The sequence below is a fragment of the Cherax quadricarinatus genome, chromosome 48, assembly GCF_038502225.1.
Source record: "Cherax quadricarinatus isolate ZL_2023a chromosome 48, ASM3850222v1, whole genome shotgun sequence".
Taxonomy (NCBI): domain Eukaryota; kingdom Metazoa; phylum Arthropoda; class Malacostraca; order Decapoda; family Parastacidae; genus Cherax; species Cherax quadricarinatus.
The window spans coordinates 31,643,317-31,671,077 of record NC_091339.1 but is presented as its reverse complement, the minus strand read 5'-3'; the positions used below and the strand labels follow the sequence as shown (position 1 = coordinate 31,671,077).

The 27,761-nt window shown below is 42.8% G+C and overlaps 1 long non-coding RNA gene across 1 annotated transcript in view; it reads left to right on the top strand.

Annotated features, from left to right (window-relative positions):
• The first annotated feature begins 548 nt into the window (after nt 1–548).
• The window catches only part of LOC128696156 (uncharacterized), a 76,981-nt gene continuing 49,768 nt past the window's right edge, over nt 549–27,761 (top strand). The window contains exon 1 of the long non-coding RNA XR_011393289.1: nt 549–633. This is a non-coding gene — a long non-coding RNA (uncharacterized lncRNA). The remainder of the gene's footprint in view (nt 634–27,761) is intronic.

Genomic DNA, 27,761 nt, shown 5'->3' with positions numbered 1-27,761 from the left:
AGGGCCACCAGAACACATGAAGGAAGTGGCCCGGTGGCCTGGTGGCTAAAGCTCCCGCTTCACACACGGAGGGCCCGGGTTCGATTCCCGGCGGGTGGAAACATTTCGACACGTTTCCTTACACCTGTTGTCCTGTTCACATAGCAGCAAATAGGTACCTGGGTGTTAGTCGACTGGTGTGGGTCGCATCCTGGGGCACAAGATTAAGGACCCCAATGGAAATAAGTTAGACAGTCCTCGATGACGCACTGACTTTCTTGGGTTATCCTGGGTGGCTAACCCTCCGGGGTTAAAAATCCGAACGAATCTTATCTTATCTTATCTTCACACACCATCAGGGCCACCAGAATACATGAAGGTAGGGTTCACACACCATCAGGGCCACCAGAATACATGAAGGTAGGGTTCACACACCATCAGGGCCACCAGAATACATGAAGGTAGGGTTCACACACCATCAGGGCCACCAGAATACATGAAGGTAGGGTTCACACACCATCAGGGCCACCAGAATACATGAAGGTAGGGTTCACACACCATCAGGGCCGTATCAACCCATCAACCCAGCAACAACACTAAATGACTAGTTGGAAAATTCTGAAGTCTGAGGGACATCACCGGAATTTACCTCCCGTAAGACACAGTGCTACATCACAGTCACAGTGCTACATCACAGTCACAGTGCTACATCACAGTCACAGTGCTACATCACAGTCACAGTGCTACATCACAGTCACAGTGCTACATCACAGTACTGTATTACAGTGCTACATCACAGTACTGTATTACAGTGCTACATCACAGTACTGTATTACAGTGCTACATCACAGTGCTACATCAGTCACAGTGCTACATCACAGTCACAGTGCTACATCACAGTCACAGTGCTACATCACTGTCACAGTGCTACATCAGTCACAGTGCTACATCACAGTCACAGTGCTACATCACTGTCACAGTGCTACATCACAGTCACAGTGCTACATCACAGTACTGTATTACAGTGCTACATCACAGTACTGTATTACAGTGCTACATCACAGTGCTACATCAGTCACAGTGCTACATCACAGTCACAGTGCTACATCACAGTCACAGTGCTACATCACTGTCACAGTGCTACATCAGTCACAGTGCTACATCACAGTCACAGTGCTACATCACTGTCACAGTGCTACATCACAGTCACAGTGCTACATCACAGTACTGTATTACAGTGCTACATCACAGTACTGTATTACAGTGCTACATCACAAGTGCTACATCAGTCACAGTGCTACATCACAGTCACAGTGCTACATCACAGTCACAGTGCTACATCACTGTCACAGTGCTACATCACAGTCACAGTGCTACATCACAGTCACAGTGCTACATCACTGTCACAGTGCTACATCACAGTCACAGTGCTACATCACAGTCACAGTGCTACATCACAGTTACAGTACTACATCACAGTCACAGTGCTACATCACTGTCACAGTGGTACATCACAGTCACAGTGCTACATCACTGTCACAGTGCTACATCACAGTACTGTATTACAGTGCTACATCACAGTGCTACATCAGTCACAGTGCTACATCACAGTCACAGTGCTACATCACAGTCACAGTGCTACATCACAGTCACAGTGCTACATCACAGTCACAGTGCTACATCACAGTCACAGTGCTACATCACAGTACTGTATTACAGTGCTACATCACAGTACTGTATTACAGTGCTACATCACAGTACTGTATTACAGTGCTACATCACAGTGCTACATCAGTCACAGTGCTACATCACAGTCACAGTGCTACATCACAGTCACAGTGCTACATCACTGTCACAGTGCTACATCAGTCACAGTGCTACATCACAGTCACAGTGCTACATCACTGTCACAGTGCTACATCACAGTCACAGTGCTACATCACTGTCACAGTGCTACATCACAGTCACAGTGCTACATCACAGTACTGTATTACAGTGCTACATCACAGTACTGTATTACAGTGCTACATCACAGTGCTACATCAGTCACAGTGCTACATCACAGTCACAGTGCTACATCACAGTCACAGTGCTACATCACTGTCACAGTGCTACATCACAGTCACAGTGCTACATCACAGTCACAGTGCTACATCACTGTCACAGTGCTACATCACAGTCACAGTGCTACATCACAGTCACAGTGCTACATCACAGTTACAGTACTACATCACAGTCACAGTGCTACATCACTGTCACAGTGGTACATCACAGTCACAGTGCTACATCACTGTCACAGTGCTACATCACAGTACTGTATTACAGTGCTACATCACAGTGCTACATCAGTCACAGTGCTACATCACTGTCACAGTGCTACATCACAGTCACAGTGCTACATCACAGTCACAGTGCTACATCACTGTCACAGTGCTACATCACAGTCACAGTGCTACATCACAGTCACAGTGCTACATCACAGACAGTGCTACATCACAGTCACAGTGCTACATCAGTCACAGTGCTACATCACAGATACAGTACTACATCACAGTCACAGTGCTACATCACAGTCACAGTGCTACATCACAGTCACAGTGCTACATCACAGTTACAGTACTACATCACAGTCACAGTGCTACATCACTGTCACAGTACTACATCACAGACACAGTGCTACATCACTGTCACAGTGCTACATCACAGTTACAGTGCTACATCACAGTTACAGTGCTACATCACAGTCACAGTGCTACATCACAGTCACAGTGCTACATCACAGTCACAGTGCTATATGACAGACACAGGCTACATCACAGTCACAGTGCTACATCACAGTCACAGTGCTACATCACAGTTACAGGACTACATCACAGTCACAGTGCTACATCACTGTCACAGTGCTACATCAGTCACAGTGCTACATCACAGTCACAGTGCTATTTCACAGACACAGGCTACATCACAGTCACAGTGCTACATCACAGTCACAGTGCTACATCAGTCACAGTGCTACATCACAGTCACAGTGCTACATCACAGTCACAGTGCTACATCACAGTCACAGTGCTACATCACAGTCACAGTGCTACATCACAGTCACAGTGCTACATCACAGTCACAGTGCTGCATCACAGATACAGTGCTACATCACAGATACAGTGCTACATTACAGTCACAGTGCTATATCACAGATACAGTGCTACATCACAGTCACAGTGCTACATCACAGTCACAGTGCTACATTACAGTCACAGTGCTATATCACAGACAGGCTACATCACAGTCACAGTGCTACATCACAGTCATAGTGCTACATCACAGTCACAGTGCTACATCACAGTCACAGTGCTGCATCACAGTCACAGTGCTACATCACAGTCACAGTGCTATATCACAGTCACAGTGCTACATCACAGTCACAGTGCTACATCACAGATACAGTGCTGCATCACAGTCACAGTGCTACATCACAGATACAGTGCTACATCACAGTCACAGTGCTACATCATAGTCACAGTGCTACTTCACAGATACAGTGCTACATCACAGATACAGTGCTACATCACAGTCACAGTGCTACATCACAGATACAGTGCTACATCACAGTCACAGTGCTACATCATAGATACAGTGCTACATCACAGTCACAGTGCTACATCCCAGCCACAGTGCTGCATCACAGACACTGTGCTACATCACAGTCACAGTGCTACATCACAGTCACAGTGCTACATCACAGATACAGTGCTACATCACAGATACAGTGCTACAGCCCAGTCACAGTGCTACATCACAGACACAGTGCTACATCACAGTCACAGTGCTACATCATAATCACAGTGCTATATCACAGACACAGTGCTACATCATGGTCACAGTGCCATATCGTGGTCACAATACTACATCACAAACACAGTGCTATATCACAGTCACAGTCTACGTCAGTCATCGTACTACATCACAGTCACAGTGCTACATCACAGATAAGAACCTAAGAAAGAAGGAACACTGCATCAGGCCTTCTGGCCTTTACGTAATTAGGTCAGGTCACGTTCTGTTGAGAAAGGAGCATTGCATCTGACCTAGTAGCACAAGATAGTCAGGTCAAACTCACACCCACTCATGAATTTTTCTAACCTAGTTTTTAAAACTACACAATGTCTTAGCTTCTACGGCTGTACATTGGAGTTTGTTCCTATTGTCCACATCTCTATTACCAAATTATTGCTTTCCTATTTCCTATATCCATTGCTGCAAGTCCTGTCTAGGCTAGATATTTTTAGCACGCTATTTACTTCCCCTTTATTCATTCCATTTTTCCACTTATACACCTCAATCATATTCGCCCATATTTCTATACCTTTCTAGAGAGTGCAATTTCAGGGCCCTCATAGGGAAGATTTCTGATACATGGGATCAACTTTATCATCATCCTTGGTATGTTTTCCGGTGCATTTATATCCATTCTGTAATACAGTGACTAGAGCTGAGCAGCATAATCTAAATGAGGCCTAACCAAAGATATATAGAGTTGAAGAACAGCCTGAGGACTTATATTATTTATACTTATTGATATGAAGCCAAGGATTCTGTTAGCTTTATTGTGAACAGTCATGCACTTTTGTTTTGGTTTCAGATTACTGCTAACCAGAATTCCTGAATGTTTTTTGCAGTTAGTAAAATTAAGATCTACATTATTTAGTTTATGTGTGGCATGGTTATTTTCCTGCCCAGCATTTAGAACTTTGCATTTGTCTATATTAAACTACATCTGCCACTTCTCTGACCACTGCAGTAGTCAGTTCAAATCATCCTGGAGTGCTCTAATATCTTCATTAGAATGAATTGGACAGCATATTTTGGTGTCCTCAGCAAATTTGCTTATGTCGCTATTTATTCCTTCATCTATATCGTTTATATAAATTGTAAGCAACAAGAGGCCCAACACTGACCCCTGTGGAACACCGCTTGGAATGTGCTCCCATTCTGATTTCTCTCCATGTATGCAAACTCTCTGCTGCCTATTTGTCAACCATACCTCTACCCAGGAAAAAATTTCTCCTATTCCATGTGCCTTAAGTTTCCTTAGTAGCCTTTGATGTGGAACTCCATTGAAAGCCTTACTGAAGTCCATATACACAATATCAAATATCTTAGTGAAGAAAGTTGGTAAATTCGTAAGACAGGAGCGCACGCCCCTTTGTAAAATCTTGCTGAGATTCATTAATTAATTTATGCCTTTCAAGATGGCAATTATTGATTCCTTAAATTTTCACAGTCTGGAGGAAAGGCTTATTGAAGCTAAAGACCTGTCACCTGCCTTGTAAATAGTTGTTACTTTTGCCATTTTCCACTTGTCTGGCACCATTCCAGTTTGCAGTGATATATTGAAAAAATTAGTAACAGGTATGCAAAATTCCACTCTACATTCCTTTAAATCCCTTGCAAATGGTTCATCAGGGCCTCATGAACCATCTGAGGTTTTTAGTTTAATATGTTTATTATGCACCCCATACCCATCCTGTGGGCGGTAGTCAAAAGATTACAGAGGTACATAATTGGTCCAGGGACTGGACTCCAAAGTTTTGATAGCTGAGAAAGTTACAGAGGTAATGAACTCACAATTTACAAAGGTAATGAACTCACAATTTACAAAGGTAATGAACTCACAATTTACAAAGGTAATGAACTCACAATTTACAAAGGTAATGAACTCACAATTTACAAAGGTAATGAACTCCAGGTAAGTCTGGTCACAATCATGACAAGTTACAAAGGTATTTACAGATTACAGAGGTACGTAATGGGTCCAGGGACTGGGCCCCCAAAGTTTTGATAGCTGAACTAGGTACAAAGGTAATGAGCTCACAAGTTACAAAGGTAATGAATTCTGTAGAATGGTTACTTACGTTTATACTTTGGCTACAATCATGAACAAATTATAGAGTAATGAGCAATTCACACTTCCACACCCGGTCACAACTGTAATGAGTTATTGGTGCAAATATTGATTGTTGAGTCACACACACACACACACACACACACACACACACACACACACACACACACACACACACACACACACACACACACACACACACACACACACACACACACACACACACACACACACTCACACACTCACACACTTTAGTTTAATATCTTTATGCACCCCATACCCATCCTGTGGGCGGTAGTCAAAAGATTACAAAGGTACATAATGGGTCCAGTGACTGGACCCCAAAGTTATGATAGCTGAACTAGTTACAAAGGTAATGAACTCCAGGTAGATCTGGTCACTAATCATGGCAAGTTACAGAGGTAATGAATCAGCTTCACTCCTATACATGGTTACAGTCATGAACAAATTACAAAGTAATGAACCACTGATACGTCCACACCTGGTCACAGTTGTAATGAGTTATAAATACAAATATTAAGTGGATCATACACCCACACTAGCGCGCGCGCGCACATACACACACGAGGGCGCACGCACGGACATGTGCACACGAGCGTACAAATATATGCATACACACAAGGACGCACACCCACACACACACACCCACACACACACACACCAACACCCACACACACACACCCTCACACACACCCACACACACACCCTCACACACACACACCCACACACACCCACACACACATACACACACACCCACACACCCACACACCCACACACGCACACACACACTCACACACGCACACACACACACACACACACACACACACGCACACACACACACACACCCTCACACACACCCGCACACACACCCTCACACACACACACACACACACACACACACACACACACACACACACACACACACACACACACACACACACACACACACACACACACACACACACACACACACACACACACACACACACACACACACACACACACACACACACACACACACACACACACACACACACACACACACACACACACACACACACACACACACACACACACACACACACACACACACACACACATGCACACATGTGGTAATGCTTTATTTACAGCTAGCAAAGTCAGGGTATTTCTCCAGAATGGTCTGCAATATACCACTGTGGATAAAATACTTAGCCATTTCTTGAACACTTCTGAGTGAGTTGTTTCTAAATTCATTAATTTTATCACACTCCAGTACATAATGACGCAATGTGTGACAATAGTCCATCTGGCAAAGTTTACATTTCGTTTGGTCTACATCTGGTGGTGGTGATTTAACCTGCCAAAGATACTTGTAACCCAGCCGGAGCCGGGCAGTAGTGACATCCAAGAGTCTGCTTATCTTGTTGGATGCACCATAGACATGTGGCTCCTCCTGCATGATGGAATGATGATAGATGGACTGACTTGTGTCAATCTCCCTAAGTCTTAAGTCAATAAAGTTCATTTGAAGTTCTTTTCGTATTATTGTTCTCAAACTGCTAACTGACAACCCAAGATTGTAATCTACCCCCTCTTTGAAAGCATACAGCTTAGCCAATTTATCAGTTCTATCATGCATCTGAAGACCAATGTGAGATGGAATCCACAGCATGTGCACTCTGACTCCACTGTCCACAATCTTACCATATCTATGTCTGGCTTCTGACACAAGCATGCCACAATTTATACTTAATGAGTTGAGAGCATTTATGGATGACAGAGAATCAGTTACAATTAAAGTGTCAACCTTAGATACATGGACACATTTGAGTGCAAGGAGTATGGCAAACAGTTCTGTTTGAAGGGTAGAGGCCCAGTTATTGATGCGTGCTCCAATTTCTTTATGAGAGCCATCACTCTGTGTGACAACAGCAGCACTACCAGCTGCACCAGTGGACTGGTGAACAGAACCATCGACGTAAATAATTTGTGAAAGATTGTTCTGTGTGACTAAGTTATCAATACAGCTTAAGGCATCATGTTTGGCTTCAAGACGAAGCTTTGGTTGTGATTTAAGAAGAGTTTTGGGGGGAAATGGAGGAATGGTAGTTTGGAATGGGGTAATATCCCATGGAGCAGGGAAATGTCTCTGTTGTCCAACTTGATATAGATCATGTAGCTGGTTCATGCGGAGGTCGGTTCCAGTTTTTTCGATCCATCTGGAAGGATGTTCACCAGTGCTGAGGAAAGTTTGGAGGGCTTCTGTGCAGGGGTTTGAATGGGCTAGCCTAAGCATATTGACCCCAATAAGGATATTTCTTTCAGTAACACGATCTCTAATGCTTGGAATATTAAGTTCTTTCCGCATATTTAAAATTTTGGCAGTACGAGGGCATCCTAGGATGATCCTCATTGCTTCGTTTTGCAGTTTTTCCAGCCCTCCAAGCTTCCAGTCAGACACGAGTGCAAGTAGTGGCGCTGCATAATCAACCAATGATCTAATATAAGCAAGATACATCATTTTCACAATTTTAACATTAGCACCATACCTGGGATGAAAACCTGCCACAACTCTAAGTGCTCTCAGCCTTTCTTTGTATTGGCGACAAAGTCTCGTTACAACAGGTCCAAGTAGTGGAACCTCAAAGCCTAGATACCTGTATCTGCTTACATATTCTAGAAGAGACCCATCATGCAACTGGATCTGACGAACTGTGCCTCTCTGCCGAGGAGGACGCCTGTTGAGTATCTTTGTTTTATCCCCTGAGATTATTAACCCCAGGTCCTGACACGAGGCTAAAACATGATTAAGAATGTTTTGGGTGTTGGAGAATCCGGTAGTGTGAATCATTATGTCATCAGCAAAACTAACCATATAATGATGGGGCTGGCTAGGCATGGCATTAAGTAAGGCATTAATCAAAATGTTGAAAAGGGTGGGACTAAGCACACCTCCCTGTGGGGTTCCTAATTCAAAATCTTTAGTTACACTTCTATGTCCCTGGAACAACACAGACGACTTTCTGTTGGACAGGTAACCTTTAATCCAGCGGAGAAGCCATCCTCCAACATCCATTCTGGCAAGTTCACTAATGATTACATGTCTGTTGGCTACATCAAAAGCGGATTTAAGGTCAAGGAACGTAGTGTATGAGCTGTCAGTGTGCAGAGTGAGAAAGGTGGTAATGCAATGATGCACATTCCTTCCATGCATGAAGCCATGCAACCGGGGTGACAAGAATTCCTTAATTCTGTGCATAAGACGATTAAGAATCATCCTTTCAAATGTTTTACACAAGCAGCTAGTAAGGGATATTGGGCGAAATGAGTTTTGTTGATTGGGCTTTGGAATGGGAATAATGAGGCTATTGGTCCATGATTTAGGGAGCTCCCCAGTGACATAACTCATGTTATATAATTCAAGTAAAGGATTACCTGGTACTCGACACAGCAATCTGAGTATGTTGTAAGTAATACCATCCTCACCAGGCGACGTGGAGTTGCCCTTAGTTAGTGCTGCATCAAGTTCATAATTAGTGAAAGGAATGTTGCAGTCATCTGCCTTGCTGAGCATAAAGCAAACAAGTCTCTCCCTTGCATCATATTTGTCCATTAATTTCTCCTGTGTGGTCCATCTGAGGACCATGTCACTAGTTACCCTAATCATGCATAGTTTATTATCATACTGTTCTCCATAATTTATTATTTCAGGAATTTCACTAGTATTTTCCTGAGTAAAAACTGAGAGGAAGTAAGTGTTGAAAAGTTCAGACATTTCCTTATCACTGTTAGTGATCTGACCTGAGTTACTCTTAAGTGGGCCTATCTTGTCCCTAACCTTAAATCTGTATACCTGAAAGAACCCTTTTGGGTTAGTCTTCAAATTCTTTGTGACTTTAGCCTCTTAATCCCTTTTTGCTTTTCTTATTCCTTTTTTGATTTCTCTCTTTAATTGAATATATTGATTTCTTAACTGCCCATCCCCTCTTTTCATATGCCTATATATGCCTCTCTTTTTTACCAATGAGATTTTTAATCTATTGTTTATCCATTTGGGATCATTTCTGATAGATCTAATTTCCCTACTCGGAACAAACATTGTCTGAGAAGTTATAACTGTGCTCTAAAACACATCATATTGGCATCCAACACCACCTACTTGACCCAAAGTCAGATCATCCCAATTTAGCCCACCCAGGTAATTTCTGAGTCCCATGAAGTCGGCCAAGCGAAGTCTGGAACAGAGACTTGATTGTAGTTATCTGGGTACTTCCATGATATGTTGAAACTAAGTGATTTGTGATCTCTTTCCCCCAGGCTCATCATTAAATATGAAAAAAAGGCACAATACCGTGACTAAAACGCTACACAAATAACCCGCACATAGAAGAGAGGAGCTTACGATGATGTTTCGGTTGTGCACCACCTAGCAGGTTATTAATAGAATATTCAAGAGGTTGCTAGTAGAATTGCAGTAAATCAACCATTCAAATCATTATGAAGCTGTGTGTAGTCTGTGGTCAGTCAAACAAACGGGCTTCCACATGCATAAATTGTCATTTCTGTGGAAATTGGTGTCACGCCCCTTGTGCAGATATCCAAGAACTAGCTACAAGCAGTATTAAAACAGGGAAGTGTTTTTGGGTATGCCCAAATGAGATAAATTTGTGGACTAAAATCACAAGGGTATTAAAAGAGGTCAACATCAAAGCTGCTTTCATAGAAAACCTGGAAGCTTTCTACAACAGATGGGAACATAAAAAGTCCGGGCTGAATGGTACTGCCCTTGATACTGGCCATGTAGTCAGAAACTGGAAGGCTGGAGATGATGTCCTGGTAGTCAGTAAATGGGGGGCTGATAGTGCTGTCCTGGGAGACAGTAATGGGGAAGCTGGAGGTGCTGTCCTGGGAGACAGTAATGGTGAAGCTGGAGGTGCTGTCCTGGGAGACAGTAATGGTGAAGCTGGAGATGCTGTCCTGGGAGACAGTAATGGGGAAGCTGGAGATGCTGTCCTGGGAGACAGTAATGGTGAAGCTGGAGATTTTGTCCAGGTAGTCGGGAATTATACGCAGGAAGGAATACATATAAATGACCTCATAGGGGACAGGAGCCATAGTAGGGAAACAAGTGTAGTCAAAGATAAGATAAAACCAATATTGCAAACTAGAAATACTGCAGGAAATAGCAAACAAGAGGACTCCACTAGCAATAGTGAGGATATATTACCAAAAACAAATGGTGGGAGCTCCATTGTTGGTGCTAGGGAGGATAGAAGTAAGACAGGGAAACATGCACCAACAGGGAATACAGTCACAGAAACCCAAGGCAAACGGAAACCAAGCCTGTGCACATACTATGCACTCGGTATCTGCTGGCATGGGAAATCTGGAAAAACAGATGGGACGTGCAACTATGACCACCCTAGGAAATGCCATGCCCATATGACAACAGGAAAATGCAAACTCCCTTCCTGTAAGCTTTTTCACCCTGAACTGTGTACCTCTTCAGTACAGGAAAGACTGTGCTATAACTTAAATTGCCAGGCATACCATCTAAAGGGGACAAAAAGATACAAAACATCCAGGCCATGGGAAAACCTGGGTAGCCACAGCCACTCAAGAGGGAGAGGTTTTTTAGTGCCAGGAAGGAAAAAAAACTGGCAGGAAATGGCAGAAATCGTACACCAAATCCAGTCATTCCTGGAGTGGAACCACAGTCGATGGCCTCCACTCCAAACCAACAGATACAGATACTAATGCCGGAAAAAAAATCCCCCCCCAGTACCAACAATACCACCTGTCCGATAACATTCTTCTTTGCAAATATACAGGGTCTAAAGCCAGCAACAAACAACAAAATACCTTTCATCCGTGGACTGCTTGCAGAGGCAAAGGCAATGTTCGCGGCTTTCACTGAGACCCACATAAAGGATCACTTGGACAACGAAATATGGATCCCAGGTTACAACCTATACAGATGTGACAGAGTGAACAGGCAAAAGGGGGGGGGGGTTGGCCTGTACATTGCAGAGTCACTTGTTTGCACAGAACTGCTAAATGCCTCAAATGATGTAGTGGAAGTTTTAGCAGTAAAGGTCGAGAACCAAAACCTAGTCATTGTGATAGTCTACAAGCCTCCGGATGCAACATCCCAGCAATTCCAGGAACAGCTGTTAAAAATTGACCACTGTCTGGAAAACCTTCCAGCTCCTGCACCCAACATCTTGCTCCTGGGGGATTTCAACTTAAGGCACCTAAAATGGAGGAATATAGCAAATAATATTGTTGCAGTAATAACACCAGGAGGCAGCTCTGATGAAAACTCACACTCACGCGAGCTTTTAAATCTCTGCACAAAATTCAATTTAAACCAGCAAATAATAGAGCCTACTAGACTGGAGAATACACTAGACCTCATCTTCACTAACAATGATGATCTGATAAGAAATATCACCATATCAAAAACAATATACTCAGATCACAACATAATTGAGGTTCAGTCATGTATGCGCGGAGCCCCAGACCGACATAATGAGATTAGTCACGAGGGAGCATTCACCAAATTCAACTTCAATAACAAAAACATAAAGTGGGACCAAGTAAACCAAGTCCTAACCGATATAAGCTGGGAAGATATACTAAGCAACACAGACCCCAACTTATGCCTAGAACAGATTAACTCGGTGGCACTCGATGTATGCACAAGGCTTATTCCTCTAAGAAAAAGGAGGAGTAGATGTAAAACAGAAAGAGACAGGCGCTCCCTTTACAGGCGATGGAAAAGAATAACAGAGCGGCTAAAAGAGGTCAATATATCTGAAATGCGTAGGGAGACACTGGTCAGAGAAATAGCAAGCATCGAACTTAAGCTAAAAGAATCCTTTAGGAGTCAGGAATCGCGGGAAGAACTAAAAGCCATAAATGAAATCAAAAGAAACCCAAAGTATTTCTTCTCCTATGCCAAATCAAAATCGAGAACAACGTCCAGTATTGGGCCCCTACTTAAACAAGATGGGTCCTACACAGATGACAGCAAGGAAATGAGTGAGCTACTCAAGTCCCAATATGACTCAGTTTTTAGCAAGCCGCTAACCAGACTGAGAGTCGAAGATCAAAATTAATTTTTTATGAGAGAGCCACAAAATTTGATTAACACAAGCCTGTCCGATGTTATCCTGACGCCAAATGACTTCGAACAGGCGATAAATGACATGCCCATGCACTCTGCCCCAGGGCCAGACTCATGGAACTCTGTGTTCATCAAGAACTGCAAGAAGCCCCTATCACGAGCCTTTTCCATCCTATGGAGAGGGAGCATGGACACGGGGGTCGTCCCACAGTTACTAAAAACAACAGACATAGCCCCACTCCACAAAGGGGGCAGTAAAGCAACAGCAAAGAACTACAGACCAATAGCACTAACATCCCATATCATAAAAATCTTTGAAAGGGTCCTGAGAAGCAAGATCACCACGCATCTAGAAACCCATCAGTTACACAACCCAGGGCAACATGGGTTTAGAACAGGTCGCTCCTGTCTGTCTCAACTATTGGACCACTACGACAAGGTCCTAAATGCACTAGAAGACAAAAAGAATGCAGATGTAATATATACAGACTTTGCAAAAGCCTTCGACAAGTGTGACCATGGCGTAATAGCGCACAAAATGCGTGCTAAAGGAATAACAGGAAAAGTCGGTCGATGGATCTATAATTTTCTCACTAACAGAACACAGAGAGTAGTCGTCAACAGAGTAAAGTCCGAGGCAGCTACGGTGAAAAGCTCTGTTCCACAAGGCACAGTACTCGCTCCCATCTTGTTCCTCATCCTTATATCCGACATAGACAAGGATGTCAGCCACAGCACCGTGTCTTCCTTTGCAGATGACACCCGAATCTGCATGACAGTGTCTTCCATTGCAGACACTGCAAAGCTCCAGGCAGACATCAACCAAATCTTTCAGTGGGCTGCAGAAAACAATATGAAGTTCAACGATGAGAAATTTCAATAACTCAGATATGGTAAACATGAGGAAATTAAATCTTCATCAGAGTACAAAACAAATTCTGGCCACAAAATAGAGCGAAACACCAACGTCAAAGACCTGGGAGTGATCATGTCGGAGGATCTCACCTTCAAGGACCATAACATTGTATCAATCGCATCTGCTAGAAAAATGACAGGATGGATTTATTTATTTATTTATTTATTTATAATTTGAGCACACTTACAGAGGTACAAAAAAAAATACAGATAAGAGCAGCATGCCAAAGCCACTTATACTATGCATAGCATTACGGGCTGGCTTAAAATTAACTTAAGATTAACTAAGCAATGATGAAATCAGTGAAAAACATTAATGTAAACTGATTACTATAAAGCACAAGTGAGTATTACAAAGACAGGTCATATGGTTGCATGCATTGTTGTAAATTCAGTAGAATGGAGTATTCTGTTAGGTAGTGAATTTAAAAAATAATAAAGTTAGATTGGGTTTTAGGTTTAACATTTATGTGATATAATTGTGAGAAACATTTAAGATATACAATTTATAAGGTTCAGTTATTCAGTATTTATTTGGTTTTGGGTGAGTAAGTGATCTTTGAGAAGAGACTTGAATTTATAAACAGGTAGTGTTTCTTTTATATTTACAGGTAATGAATTCCAGATTTTAGGGCCTTTTATGTGCATTGAGTTTTTGCATAGCGTGAGATGGACACGAGGAATATCAAAGAGTGATCTGTGCCTTGTGTTATGGTCATGTGTTCTGTTGAGGTTGGCAAGGAGATGTTTGAGGGGAGGGTTAATATCAGAGTTTAGTGTTCTATGTATGTAATAGGTGCAGTAATAAGTATGGATGTTTTGTATGGTGAGTAGGTTGAGTGTATTGAATATTGGTGGAGTGTGCTGCCTGTAGTGAGAATTTGTTATCATTCTAACTGCAGCCTTTTGTTGGGTAATTAGTGGTCTGAGATGGTTACTTGTTGTTGAGCCCCATGCACAAATTCCATAGGTGAGATAGGGGTAAATAAGAGAGTGATATAGGGCCAGGAGGGCTGACTGTGGAGCATAGTACCGTATCTTCGATAGTATGCCTACAGTCTTGGAAATTTTCTTAGAAATTTGTTGTATATGTGTATGAAATTTGAGTCTATTATCAAGGTGGATTCCTAAGAATTTTCCCTCTGTTAGCTTTGTGATAGGTGATCCGTTTATCATTATGTTAAGAGGGACATCTGTAGCTCTGTTACCAAACTGAATGAAGTAGGTTTTGTCAATGTTTAGTGTAAGTTTGTTAAATGAGAACCTTCAAAACTAGGGAGGCCAAGCCCATGATGACACTCTTCAGGTCACTTGTTCTATCTAGGCTGGAATATTGCTGCACACTAACAGCACCTTTCAAGGCAGGTGAAATTGCCGACCTAGAAAATGTACAGAGAACTTTCACGGCGCGCATAACGGAGATAAAACACCTCAATTATTGGGAGCGCTTGAGGTTCCTAAACCTGTATTCCCTGGAACGCAGGAGGGAGAGATACATGATTATATACACCTGGAAAATCCTAGAGGGACTAGTACCGAACTTGCACACGAAAATCACTCACTACGAAAGCAAAAGACTTGGCAGACGATGCACCATCCCCCCAATGAAAAGCAGGGGTGTCACTAGCACGTTAAGAGACCATACAATAAGTGTCAGGGGCCCGAGACTGTTCAACTGCCTCCCAGCACACATAAGGGGGATTACCAACAGACCCCTGGCAGTCTTCAAGCTGGCACTGGACAAGCACCTAAAGTCAGTTCCGGATCAGCCGGGCTGTGGCTCGTATGTTGGTTTGCGTGCAGCCAGCAGCAACAGCCTGGTTGATCAGGCTCTGATCCACCAGGAGGCCTGGTCTCAGACCGGGCCGCGGGGGCGTTGACCCCCGGAACTCTCTCCAGGTAAACTCCAGGACCATTTACAAAGTCACACTAACGAGAACTGAACTGAACTGAGGACTCACAGGTAAGGGCCCACTAGGGGCGAGGGGCAAGTGGGGACAGGATGAAGAAGATAGTTGTAGAGAGGAAAAAAATCTTAAGAAGGAGGAAAAGTGTCAGGACTATACCCAACTACTAATCAAAGAAAACATAATATTCAGCATTATCTCTCTCGTGAGCATATCAACTCGCAATGACTGGATATGGCTCAGGGACATGTTACTGCAAAAGGCAACGCAAACGAACGTCGCAAGCAATTCAGCTTGAAACGCACAAAGACACAGCTCTACGACAATGGCACTTTTAAGTTATTTGAATATTTAAGCTAAATAAGTCAGGTAGTTTATTTGTATTGTGGTGGAGGTGCCGGATCATACAACGTTTGAAAGAGATTTACATCATTGTAAGGACGTCTGAGAGTATCAGCTAAGTATGTAGTCCAGTGGTCGTGATATGCTTCAAGTCTGTCAAGTTGTTTGTCACTGAGTGTCTTCCAGTATACGTTCAAAGCTGGTGTGTTTGTCGTGAGGTGGAGAGATTCACTGGTGGCAAATTCGTCCCACCTCACTCCCAACACCCAACGTAATGCTTGATTCTGGATGCGTTGGAATTTTAGTGCGTTTGTCTTGGCGGTTAATGTCAGAGCGAGTGGAGAGTAAGAGAGTAGAGGACGAATGAGTGCTTTGTAGAGATGTAGTTTTGTCTTGGGACTGGCTCCTCTCAGCTTATATAACCTTGAGAGTGCAATTCCCGCCTGTGTGGTCTTAGCAGTAATGTGAGATTTTAGGTTCAGTGTGTTGTCGAGGGTAACACCAAGGACAACTGTCGAGAAGGAGCGTGGGATGGGGGTACGGGAGGTGCTTGTTTTGAGTTCGACAGGAGTCGGGACATCACGCATTCTATGGAAGTAAGGGATCTTTGACTTACTTGGGTTGGTTTTGATGCACCATAATAATTCCCAGGCGGTAATCCTGTCGACCTCTCTTTGTGTTCTGCGTGCTAGGAAACGAATGTTTTCATGTGTTGTGAGTTGAGTGATGTCATCTGCCTAAGAAAGGGTAAGTGTGTTTGGGTAAAGAGGTTCAGGTAAATCATTCGTGTAGAGTATATATAGGGTGGGAGACAGGACAAAGCCTTGGGGTACACCCGCTTTTAATGTGAAATAGTCCGAATAATGATCTCTGAACCGTATACGCATCGTTCGGCCATCTAAAAAGTTACATAATTTCATCATATTTACAGTTAATTCAAAGGACGTGCAAAGTTTGTATTTTAATCCTTCATGCCAAACAGTGTTAAAAGCTTTCTCAACATCTTTGGTGACAAGGGTGGAGGTACAGTTCTGGGCTTTATTGATACGTATATAGTTCAGGATTATATTCAAAACGTCTTGAGTAGAACGTTGTTGTCGGAAACCGAATTGTCTTTCAGTAAGCAAGTTATTTGTCTCTAGGTGAGTCCTGAGTCACATATTTACAAGTCGTTCAAAGGTCTTACCCAAAATTTCAAGGAGGCTAATAGGTCTATAGTTCTTGGGGTCAGTCAAGTCTTTTCCAGGTTTTGGTATGAGACATGCAGTTGCAGATTTAAAGAATGGAGGGAAATAGCCAGATGCAAGGGAGGCATTAAAGAGGTCAGTGATAGCGGAAGCAACAGAAAGTGGAAGGTGACGAAGGACTGAATATGATAGACCAGAAGCACCTGGAGCTTTTTTTGGAAGGTGTGTTAGTAAAGAGCGAACATCATCTACAGTAAAAGGAGAGTTTAGAGAATGCATGGAAGATAGGGTGTTTAGGCTTATGATTGGATCAGGATTGGTTAAATCTTCATGGTTGGATACCCATCTCTCTATGTCTAATGTATGTGCTATGACAGCTTGGTCTGGTGGATGTGGGTGGAAGATGTTTTCCCATATGTCTTTGAAAATATGTACAGCTTCAGCAGGGTCAAAGATCTGTCTGTTGTTGTGATTTATGTGTCTAAAGGTTGTGGATCGAGGGGTGCCTGTAAGTCTCCGAATGGATGACCAGAATGCTTTGGGATCTCTTGTACGCTGGACATCTGTTGTGTTTATAACTGATTGCCAATGTCGGGCATGGTCATCATCTAGGCTATGGATGATATGTGTACATAAAATAGTGAGGTCCCATCGGATGATATTTAGTCTGCTTTGGTTTGCTAGGAAACGGTGTCTGTAACATGTGAGTAGTCTTTTTGTTCTTTCTGATGGGTGGAAAGAGTAATGTACTTTGTGGCGTGTCATTGGGACAACCTCTGTAGCGGTTTGGGTAATTGATTGTTGAATGCGTTGAATTTGTGTGTTTATGTCTGATACTGGTCTATTGTCATAGTTGTGTGTGAGATCAAGAGTATTTAGGCGTTGTTTGAACAGATCCCAATCCGCCTGAGAATAAGCTGGAGAGGGGCGAACTGGAATGAGTATAGGATTTGAGGAAATATGGAAAATGATAGGAATGTGGTCAGATCCAGAGAGCAGTCCTGGTGTTGTGTAGTGATGTAAGCGATTACTAGCTCTGTTTGTAAAAATTTTATCAGGGGTGCCTTGGCCATTGTGTGTATAGACTGTTGGGAAGTAAGGTCCAAGGTGTATGAGATGTTTCTGTGTTACAAGTGTATGAAGTTGCCTACCATGCAAATTTGTGGAGTTGTCATGGAAGTCAGTGTGTTTGGCATTGAGATCGGCAAGTAGGTATACAGGGAGATGTGTGTGATTAAAAAGAATTCGTTAAATCATGAATGTTATGTTCTGGTTGGGTCTGGTATATGTCATGTACAGGATGATGGGTCCGTGTATCGTGTAAATTTTCACAGCCATGCTGTGAGAATATGTAAATGGAAGGGATAAGAACTCATGTTTAATGGTGCCTTTAACAAGAATAGCTACGCCATTCCAGTTTTCAGCAGGGGATTGACGGGCTGTATATCCTAAGTGTCTGACACGTTGATCATCACGAACACACGTGCTGTTTAATAACAACATGTGCTGTTTAATAACACGTGCTGTTTAATAACAACACATGCTGTTTAATAACAACACGTCTGGTTGTTCAGATTCAACGAGGTCAGCAAGAATGTGTTTGTTTGCGTTATAAGCTCGTATGTTAAACTGAATAACCTTAAGGGCCATGGTTGGGGTTACTTGATGGTGGGAAATGTAAGTCTTTATCGTGATAACCCATCATGTGTGTACCATCACCTGATCTGTATTTGATCGGTTGTGTTTTACGGTTTCTGGATTCAGAACGGGGAGGGGAAGATGAGAGAGGGCGGGAGGAGGAGGTGGGACTAGATGTAGTGGTAAGATGAGAGGATGAGTTGGGGCGAGAGGGAGAGGACGAGGGTTGATTTATTAAGTGCTGAACTTTATTCAGACAGTCGTTGAATTTGGGAGAGTCAGTATAATTTGGTTTCATAGTAGGAGATCAAGACTTGTGAGTAGGAGAACGAGAAGGACGAGTAGAGGAAGAACGAGATTGAGATCTTTTGGAGCTGAGGCCAGAGCTGGTGGAAGGATTAGAAGGAAAGGATTTTGGCATATGGGTGGAAAGAGAAGGGTCTGCCTGAGTAGAAGCATGAAGAGGAGTTTCTGGAGTGGAGAGAGAGGAGTTGGGAAAAAGTTCATCCTTGGGAAGAAAGAAATCAGGAGGGAAAATGATGGGGTCAAAATTGTTGGCTTTCAAAAGATCATTCAGCATCGTGGGATAGTTGGCACTTTTAAATGCTTTATGACAGTATACAGCAGTGAGCACAATGGTCTCAAGGATATTAGATTGTTTTGAGGATGTAGAAGCCGAGGGAAGGTTTGTTTGTGCAGCAGCAGCATAGGAAGGATAAGTTGTAGAAGTGGTAGCAGGAGGAACAGAAGAATTTGGTTGGTAAGTGGATGAGGAAGTTGTCTGTGTTTGTGAGCATGGAGTCAAGACTGGGTTTGGAAGGTTCAGAGGTTGATCTTTTCATAAGGAAGAAACATATTCCTTACGAGTAGGGCAGTTGAAAGAAGTACCAGAATGTGACTGAGAGCAGTGCAAGCATTTAGGAGGGTTGATACATTTCTGCCATGTGTGGCCTGGAGAAGAACACTTAGAACACAGCTGGTGCTTGTTACAAGTATTCTTTAAATGTCCAAACTCAAGGCATTTGTAGCACTGATGAATAGCAACATAGTTAGGTAGAAACAATGAAGTAGGTGGAAGAAGAAAGTAGTTAGCTCGAACACCATGTTTGAACAATTTATCAGCCTCATCTGGAGTGGAACATCTGATCTTAAGAATGTTAGAACGTTCAGGATGGAAAAGTTCCTCAACTGTGACATGATTTTGAGATGAAATGTCTGTCACCAAGGCGTCTTTGTTCTGGTTGTATTCGTTAAGCAGGGATGAGTCAACAAATTTTGCCACAACTGTACTCCTGGCCTTATGATCAGGAGCCCAATTGATAGCAAAACTTGCCTGAAAGAGCTTTTCTCGGACTTCCTTACTGGTACATAGGTCATAATTGACAGGATCAAGATTTACTTTACATCCGGTTTGTGTCTTGAAGATGTTTATCATCCGAGCCTGGGTAATGTTGAAAAAGGTAGATGCATAATCAATCGTATCCTTGTCAGCTTTAGAGTACTTTAACATCAAGGCCATTGTCGGAAAACTGGGTCTCTGTGCAGTTGCCATGATGACAACAGCACAGGTGAGTATGCTGCTTGAATCGTAAGTGGCATCTAAGGGGCGTCAAGTGCGTAATTCTGACAGGTCATGTTTGTGTTGTACAGTGTACCTGCCAAGATGAGGCTTCCCGTGCGTTAATTACAAGGAATGCAGCCACGGGCACCGGACCAGATGAATACTCCTACCGACGCAGGAGCAGGTCCAGCCGATCCAGAAAAAAAGAAGAAAATTTTAGAGGAGAGAAAGGTGCTGGTGTCTCCAGAGCGATGTAGTCAAGCTGATCCACTGTGTGGGGATCTTTAACCACCTCAATGAAGAGGGCTTGACTGGCCTCTGAGGAGATTACGGCACAACAGAGAGCTAAACCCGTGTCACACAAAAGAAAGATATTGGTTTAAAAAAAAAGCTGTCTAATTCTCCGAGATGCCTTCACAACCGAACATGGGTAAGAGGATGTCGGTACGCAAGGATTACACATACACAGAGTGCAGAGGTGTGGTGGTGTTGCTCTTGAACAATATATCAGCAGGTGACATCCAACAGGATGAGGTGGGAAGACTTCACCCAGCTGCAAGAGTGCAGAGGCCAACAGTCTGCCCTGGGGCAGGCAGCCAGCGACGCACAGAATCCTGGAGCCAAGATGAAGAATCTCCAGAAACCAACCAATCAGGCAATGTCTTCTTGAAACAAGAAAATCAATGCAATATTTCCTCAACAAACACACCAAAAGCTTCTTCCAGCATGGGGATCGCAAGGCAGCCAATCAGGAGCAAGCAAAGCATGCAGCCAATCAGGAGCAAGCAAAGCATACAGCCAATCGGGAGCAGGTACGTCTGTCCAGTGCGGAAGCTAGCAGAGGAATGCTTCTCTTCCTCTTCCACTAACGAGAAGTAGAGCAGGACGGGTATATATAGGCAGGAAGTGGCAGCGGCGGCGGAAGGAACTAGTAGTGGGGAAGTAAGGAGGAGGAGCCAGTCAAATACAGAAAAAGGGGAGCACTGCAAGGGAGCTAGGTGCCCACAGAGGGAGAGTGAGAACACAGAGGGGGGGATTAATAAAATAAATAATGAAGGAATGGAAACACAAAGCAGGGGAAAGAAAGGCAACCCAGAAGAGAAAAAGGAAAGAGGAAAGGGGAAGAGGGAGAAGAAGAAAAAAAAAAAATGCTCCAAACTTCAGAACACCCATGACTTAACCTGATTCCCCCTTTTTTCTTCTTCTCCCTCTTCCCCTTTCCTCTTTCCTTTTTCTCTTCTGGGTTGTCTTTCTTTCCTCTGCCTTATGTTTCTGTTCCTTCATTATTTATTTTATTATTTCCCCTCCCCCCACCTCTGTGTTCTCGCTCTCCCTCTGTGGGCACCTAGCTCCCTTGCAGTGCTCCCCTTTTTTTGTATTTGACTGGTTCCTCCTCCTTACTTCCCCACTACTACTTAATTCCACCTCCGCTGCTGCTGCTGCCGCTGCTGCCGCCACCGCGCCACTGCCGCCACCACTTCCTCCCTATATATGCCCATCCTGCTCTACTTCTCGTTAGTGTGACTTTGTAAATGGTCAAAGTCGGACCGAAACGTCGTCGAAGCTCCTCTCTTCTATGTGCTCATCATTAACCACAAGAATATTAATTAGTGATTCTTTGTTGGCAAGAACCAAGTCAAGCAGGTTGTTTCCTCTAGTTGGTTCTGTCACAAAGTGTTTTAAAAAGCAATCCTGAACTGTATCAAGAAAATCACTAGACTCAAGATTTCCTGTCACATTGTTCGAATCAATTTGTCTCAAGTTAAAATCTCCTATTAACACAACATTTTCATATCTAGATGCTTTATGAATTTCGTCCCATAGCAGTGTGCAGAGCTCCTTATCAAGACTTGGGGGTGTCTACATCACACCCAAAATTAATATTTCAAGACCCTTGAGAAACTGTAGCCAAACAGATTCTGTGTCCGATGTTTCTAATCTTATATCTTGTCTAACACAATTAAAATTACCTCTGACATGCATCACCACTCCACCACCCTGTTGACCCTATGAGTGTGGAATATTTTATTACCCTTTATGTTGTATTCAGAAGGCATTTTCCTATCTTACCTGCACTTGCAAGTAATCTTCGCTCTTCTATCTTATTTCTTAGACTCTTACTATTTGTATAGTAAACCTTAAGGTAGCTAGTTACTCGATGTCCTCTACTAACTCTGTTTGTTGAACAATTGCTTTGCCTTTATCAGCAACTTTATTTTGAATATTGTCTTTCACAGTATCCTGGTAATATCTGTTATCGTGGTATTGAGGCATCCTGGTAATATCTACTTTCAACCCTAATATGCAGCCTGATTGTTTCCCACAGACACCCATACCTCTATACTGTATCAGTTTAAAGTCCTAGACAAGTCACCAATGACCCCCTTAATTGAACTGCCTAATGCAGCCAATCTAGCCTCAGAGAGATGAACCCCATTGCTGTATAGTCCTTGTGGCTTAGCGCTTCTTTTTTTATTATAATAATAATGCCATTGAATTTGTCCCAGTTATCAATGAATGGGATTGCAAGTGCCTTGCAGTACCTGTCTAGCCAGCAATTTATACCAATTACCCTAGACATCCATTCATTGCCCTCTCCTCATCTAGGCAAGATGCTACATATAATTGGGATCCTTCCCTTCAAAATGACTACATCTATGGCTGACCTGTAATTATCCAGCAGCTCCTGTCTCGTGCCCTTCCCGATGTCATTTCCACCAGCATTAAGATAATGGGCTTGTTCCCATTACATGATGTAATATTATCCCACCTGCTGACTCTGTCACCAACACCAGTTACTGGGAGGCATACCCTCTGATCTTCCTATCTCTGTTACAAAAAGCACGGTCCATATATCTTACCTGAGAGTCTCCCACAATCAGAATATTCTTATCTTGATTAGCAGGGCAATCAATGATCCCTTTAACCTCACTAACCACTGAAATACACTTGTCCTAGAGAGCGTAGAATCGATTTCCTACCTTCACATCTCTCTTAACCTTATCTTCCTTCTTCCTGAAATGTGAAACTCTTGCTAGTTAAAGCAGCTGACACTCCACCTCACTGCGGGTAACCGTTTCCTCCTTACCAGCTCCAACCATCTCATACTCGCTCCCAAACCCATCTAGGTGAAGCTTCAGCCTCCTATTTTTCTCCTGGAGAAGTAGAACCACCTTCTTTAACACTTAAATCTGAGTTTCTAAAACACTACAGCAAGCCATGGTGCTCAGTAACACCCCAAGCCAATTCCCAGACAGCTTAGGACAGGGAGGGAGGGGAGTGTTAACAGGCCGTGGTCAAGGTACAGTGCTACATCACACAGTGCTACATCACACAGTGCTACATCACAGTCACAGTGCTACATCACACAGTGCTACATCACAGTCACAGTGCTACATCACAATCACAGTGCTACATCACAGTCACAGTGCTACATCACAGTCACAGTGCTACATCACAGTCACAGTGCTACATCACAGGCACAGTGCTACATCACAGTCACAGTGCTACATCACAGACACAGTGCTACATCACAGACACAGGCTACATCACAGTCACAGTGCTACATCACAGTCACAGTGCAACATCACAGTCACAGTGCTACATCACAGTCACAGTGCTACATCACAGACACAGTGCTACATCACAGACACAGGCTACATCACAGTCACAGTGCTACATCACAGTCACAGTGCTACATCACAGACACAGGCTACATCACAGTCACAGTGCTACATCACAGACACAGTGCTACATTACAGATACAGTGCTACATCAGACAGTACTACATCACAGACTCAGTGCTACATCACAAACACAGTGCTACATCACAGACGTTGCTATATCAGATACAGTACTACATCACAGTCACAATGCTACATCACAGTCACAGTGCTACATCACAGTTACAGTGCTACATCACAGACACAGTGCAACATCACAGACCAGGCTTCTGTTGTTAGATCAGACTGTTGTTGTTGGACCAGGTTGTTGTTGTGAGACAAGAATGAGGTGGCCCCATGGCCTGGCTGGCAAAGCTCTCACTTCACATGTGGAGGGCCCGGGTTCGATTCCCGGCAGGGTGGAAACACTTTGACGTGTTTCCGTACACCTACTGTCCTGTTCACCTAGGAGCAACTAGGTACCTGGGTGTTAGTCGACTGGAGTGGGTCGCATCGTGGGGGACAAGATTGAGGACCTCATTGGAAATAAGACAGACAGTCCTTGATGATGATGTGCTACTAGATATAATAATTGATGAAACAGTATTTAGGTGTACCTGAATAAACTTACTCTTAGATGTCATCATAAATGAGAGAGAGATGCTAAGAATGTAAACACGGACAAACACTCCAGCTAACCGCTTTACAGTGTACAATGTATGTCGTTTGTAATACAGTACACTGTCGTTTAACACGGTAGCTACATTCCTGAAAACGCCGTGTTAGTCAAAACCGTGTTCGACAAACTGAAGAACTTATGGGAAAATTAAGGTTATGTTCCTAGTAGCCCCCAAAAAGTCAAACATTTTTTTAGATGAACAGATCTTGTAAAAATAAAAGTGAATATGTAATTGTAGTTCATTGTCGTGATGAATTATGTTGTTTTTACTGCACAAGACTACAAATACAGCAGAAATAATAATATTTCTTAAATTGTGAGTGCTGTTGATTGTGGATGATTGTGAAGAGAGAGGAGAGTTATGCTGTGGCCCTACTGGCCTGAGGTGGATGATAGAGGTACTGGTACTAAAGTTGTTGATTGTACTAAAGTGTGCACAAATTCCGTAAGGGATTTCTGTTCTATTTTACCCTACAGTACATTATACAATTGACGGTAAGGTATCAGCTGCTCTAGATACCGTTTCAGGGTCCTCTTCAGTGAAAAAGTATAACTTTGGGTCGTTCAGTAAGTCAGTCAAGTCATTCAGTCCAGTCAGTCAAGTCATTCAGTCAGTCAAGTCGGTAAGTCAAGCCAATATGTTATTCAGTCAAGTCAGTAAGTTGTTCAGTCAAGTCATTCAGCAAGTCTTTCAAGTCATTCAGTCAGTCAGTCAGTCAAGTCAGAAAGTCATTCAGTCAAGTCAGAAAGTCATTCAGTCAAGTCAGTAAGTCATTCAGTTAAGTCAATAGGTCAGTCAGGTCATTCAGTAAGCCAATCAAGTCATTCAGTAAGTCAATCTAGTCATTCAGTCAGTAAGTCCATCTAGTCATTCAGTCAGCCAAGTCATTCAGTCAGTCAGTCAAGTCAGTAAGTTATTCAGGCAAGTCATATGTTATTCAGTCAAGGCAGTCATTCAGTCAATAAGTCAAGGCAGTAAGTTAGTCATCACACAAACTCATATTTTCCTCATTCTTTTTGTGTACAAAATGCTTCATTCCAGCTACAGGCTATCTCTCGTCTAATATCTCAATTTTCTTCGCTAATTCTAAGACTTAAATGCTTAAATCTTTTCTTGCAACTTTCAGCAACACTACTGGGTGCCATGATTGCCTGGCAGATAATATTACTGTCATCTAGCTCTCTCTGCCAGTCAATGGCACCTAGTGCTAGTTTTAGGTTGTTTATCGATGTCTCATCATGCAGGTGAAATGAGATCTTTCTTGTTTCTTGAGGCAGTTTAGATAAGTTGGTTATGAGAAAGGTAGGGTAGTGGTCTGTGGTGTTGTCTTTGATTATACCTGCTTGTAGTGGGGATATCGTGTTGGTCCAGATATGGTCAAGTAACGAGGCACTTGTCTCAGAGATTCATGTTGGCTTCGTTATAGAGGGTAGCAACAAGCTGTTGTTCATAGCATTTGTGAAATCAGCTACTGGAGGGTCAGTTGCTTGGATAAGGTTTATGTTGAAGTCTTCTGCTAGTGTCAGATGGTGTTTATTCAACTCTGACTCAGTTATCACGTTTCTAAGGTTACTGCTAAAAGTGTAAGTATTTGAGTGTGGTAGTCTGTAGACTGCGCCAACTGTTATAGGTTTCTTAAGTGTTCTTGATGTGAATTTAGCTATTATATATTCACCGTTTTCATCCCGTACATTAGTTGAATTTATACATTCCAGTTCATCAGAGTAATAGATGACAGTGCCTCCTCCTGATTGGTCAGGCCTGCAGTTATGTATGGCTGTGTAACCAGGTATGGTAAATATGTCTACCACATTTTGTCTGAGCCAGGTTTCAGTAAGTACAGTGGACCCCCGTTAACGATATTTTTTCACTCCATAAGTATGTTCAGGTGCCAGTACTGACCAAATTTATTCCCATAAGGAATATTGTGAAGTAGATTATTCCTTTCAGACCCCCAAACATACACGTACAAACGCACTTACATAAATACACTTACATAATTGGTCGCATTTGGAGGTAATCGTTATGCGGGGGTCCACTGTATAATGAAAGTGTGACTGGCTATAGCTGTTTGTAGAGAATTGTCAAAATCAGTAATTCCAGATGTTGTAATCTTCTCTTCAAGGTTGAGGATCCTACTCTCGAGGTGGGCTATCTTGGCCTCATGTTGTGCTAGTGTTGACTGAAGATTTGTATTATCAGTTGTTAGTGCAACAATGTATGACTTAACAGTATTTGGATTTATTTATTTATTTATTTAATGGCTTTGCAAACAGTATATTGAGATTGTGTATATACAATAGCGGGTTGCAATGCAAAGAGAGCCTCTATTATGCCTTGGCATTATCGGCCAACTTAACATTATTGGCTTACATTCTACTTAATACTAAGGAGTAGTACAGTGGACCCCCGCATAGCGACTTTAATCCGGGCAAGAGGGCTCATTGTTATGCGAAATGATCGGTATGCGAATGAATTTTCCCCATAAGAAATAATGGAAATCAAATTAATCCGTGCAAGACACCCAAAAGTATGAAAAAAAAAATTTTTACCACACGAAATGTTAATTTTAATACACACAAACTGAAAAAGGCATGCACAATTACATGACACTTACTTTTATTGAAGATCTGGTGATGATTGATGGGATGGGAGGAGGAGAGAGAGAGTGTTAGTGTTTAGAAGGGGAATCCCCTTCCATTAAGACTTGAGGTGTCGAGTCCTTTTCTGGGGTTACTTCCCTTCTTCTTTTAATGCCACTAGGACCAGCTTCAGAGTCACTGGACTTCTTTCGCACAACATATCTGTCCATAGTGGCCTGTACCTCTCGTTCCTTTATGACTTCCCTAAAGTGTT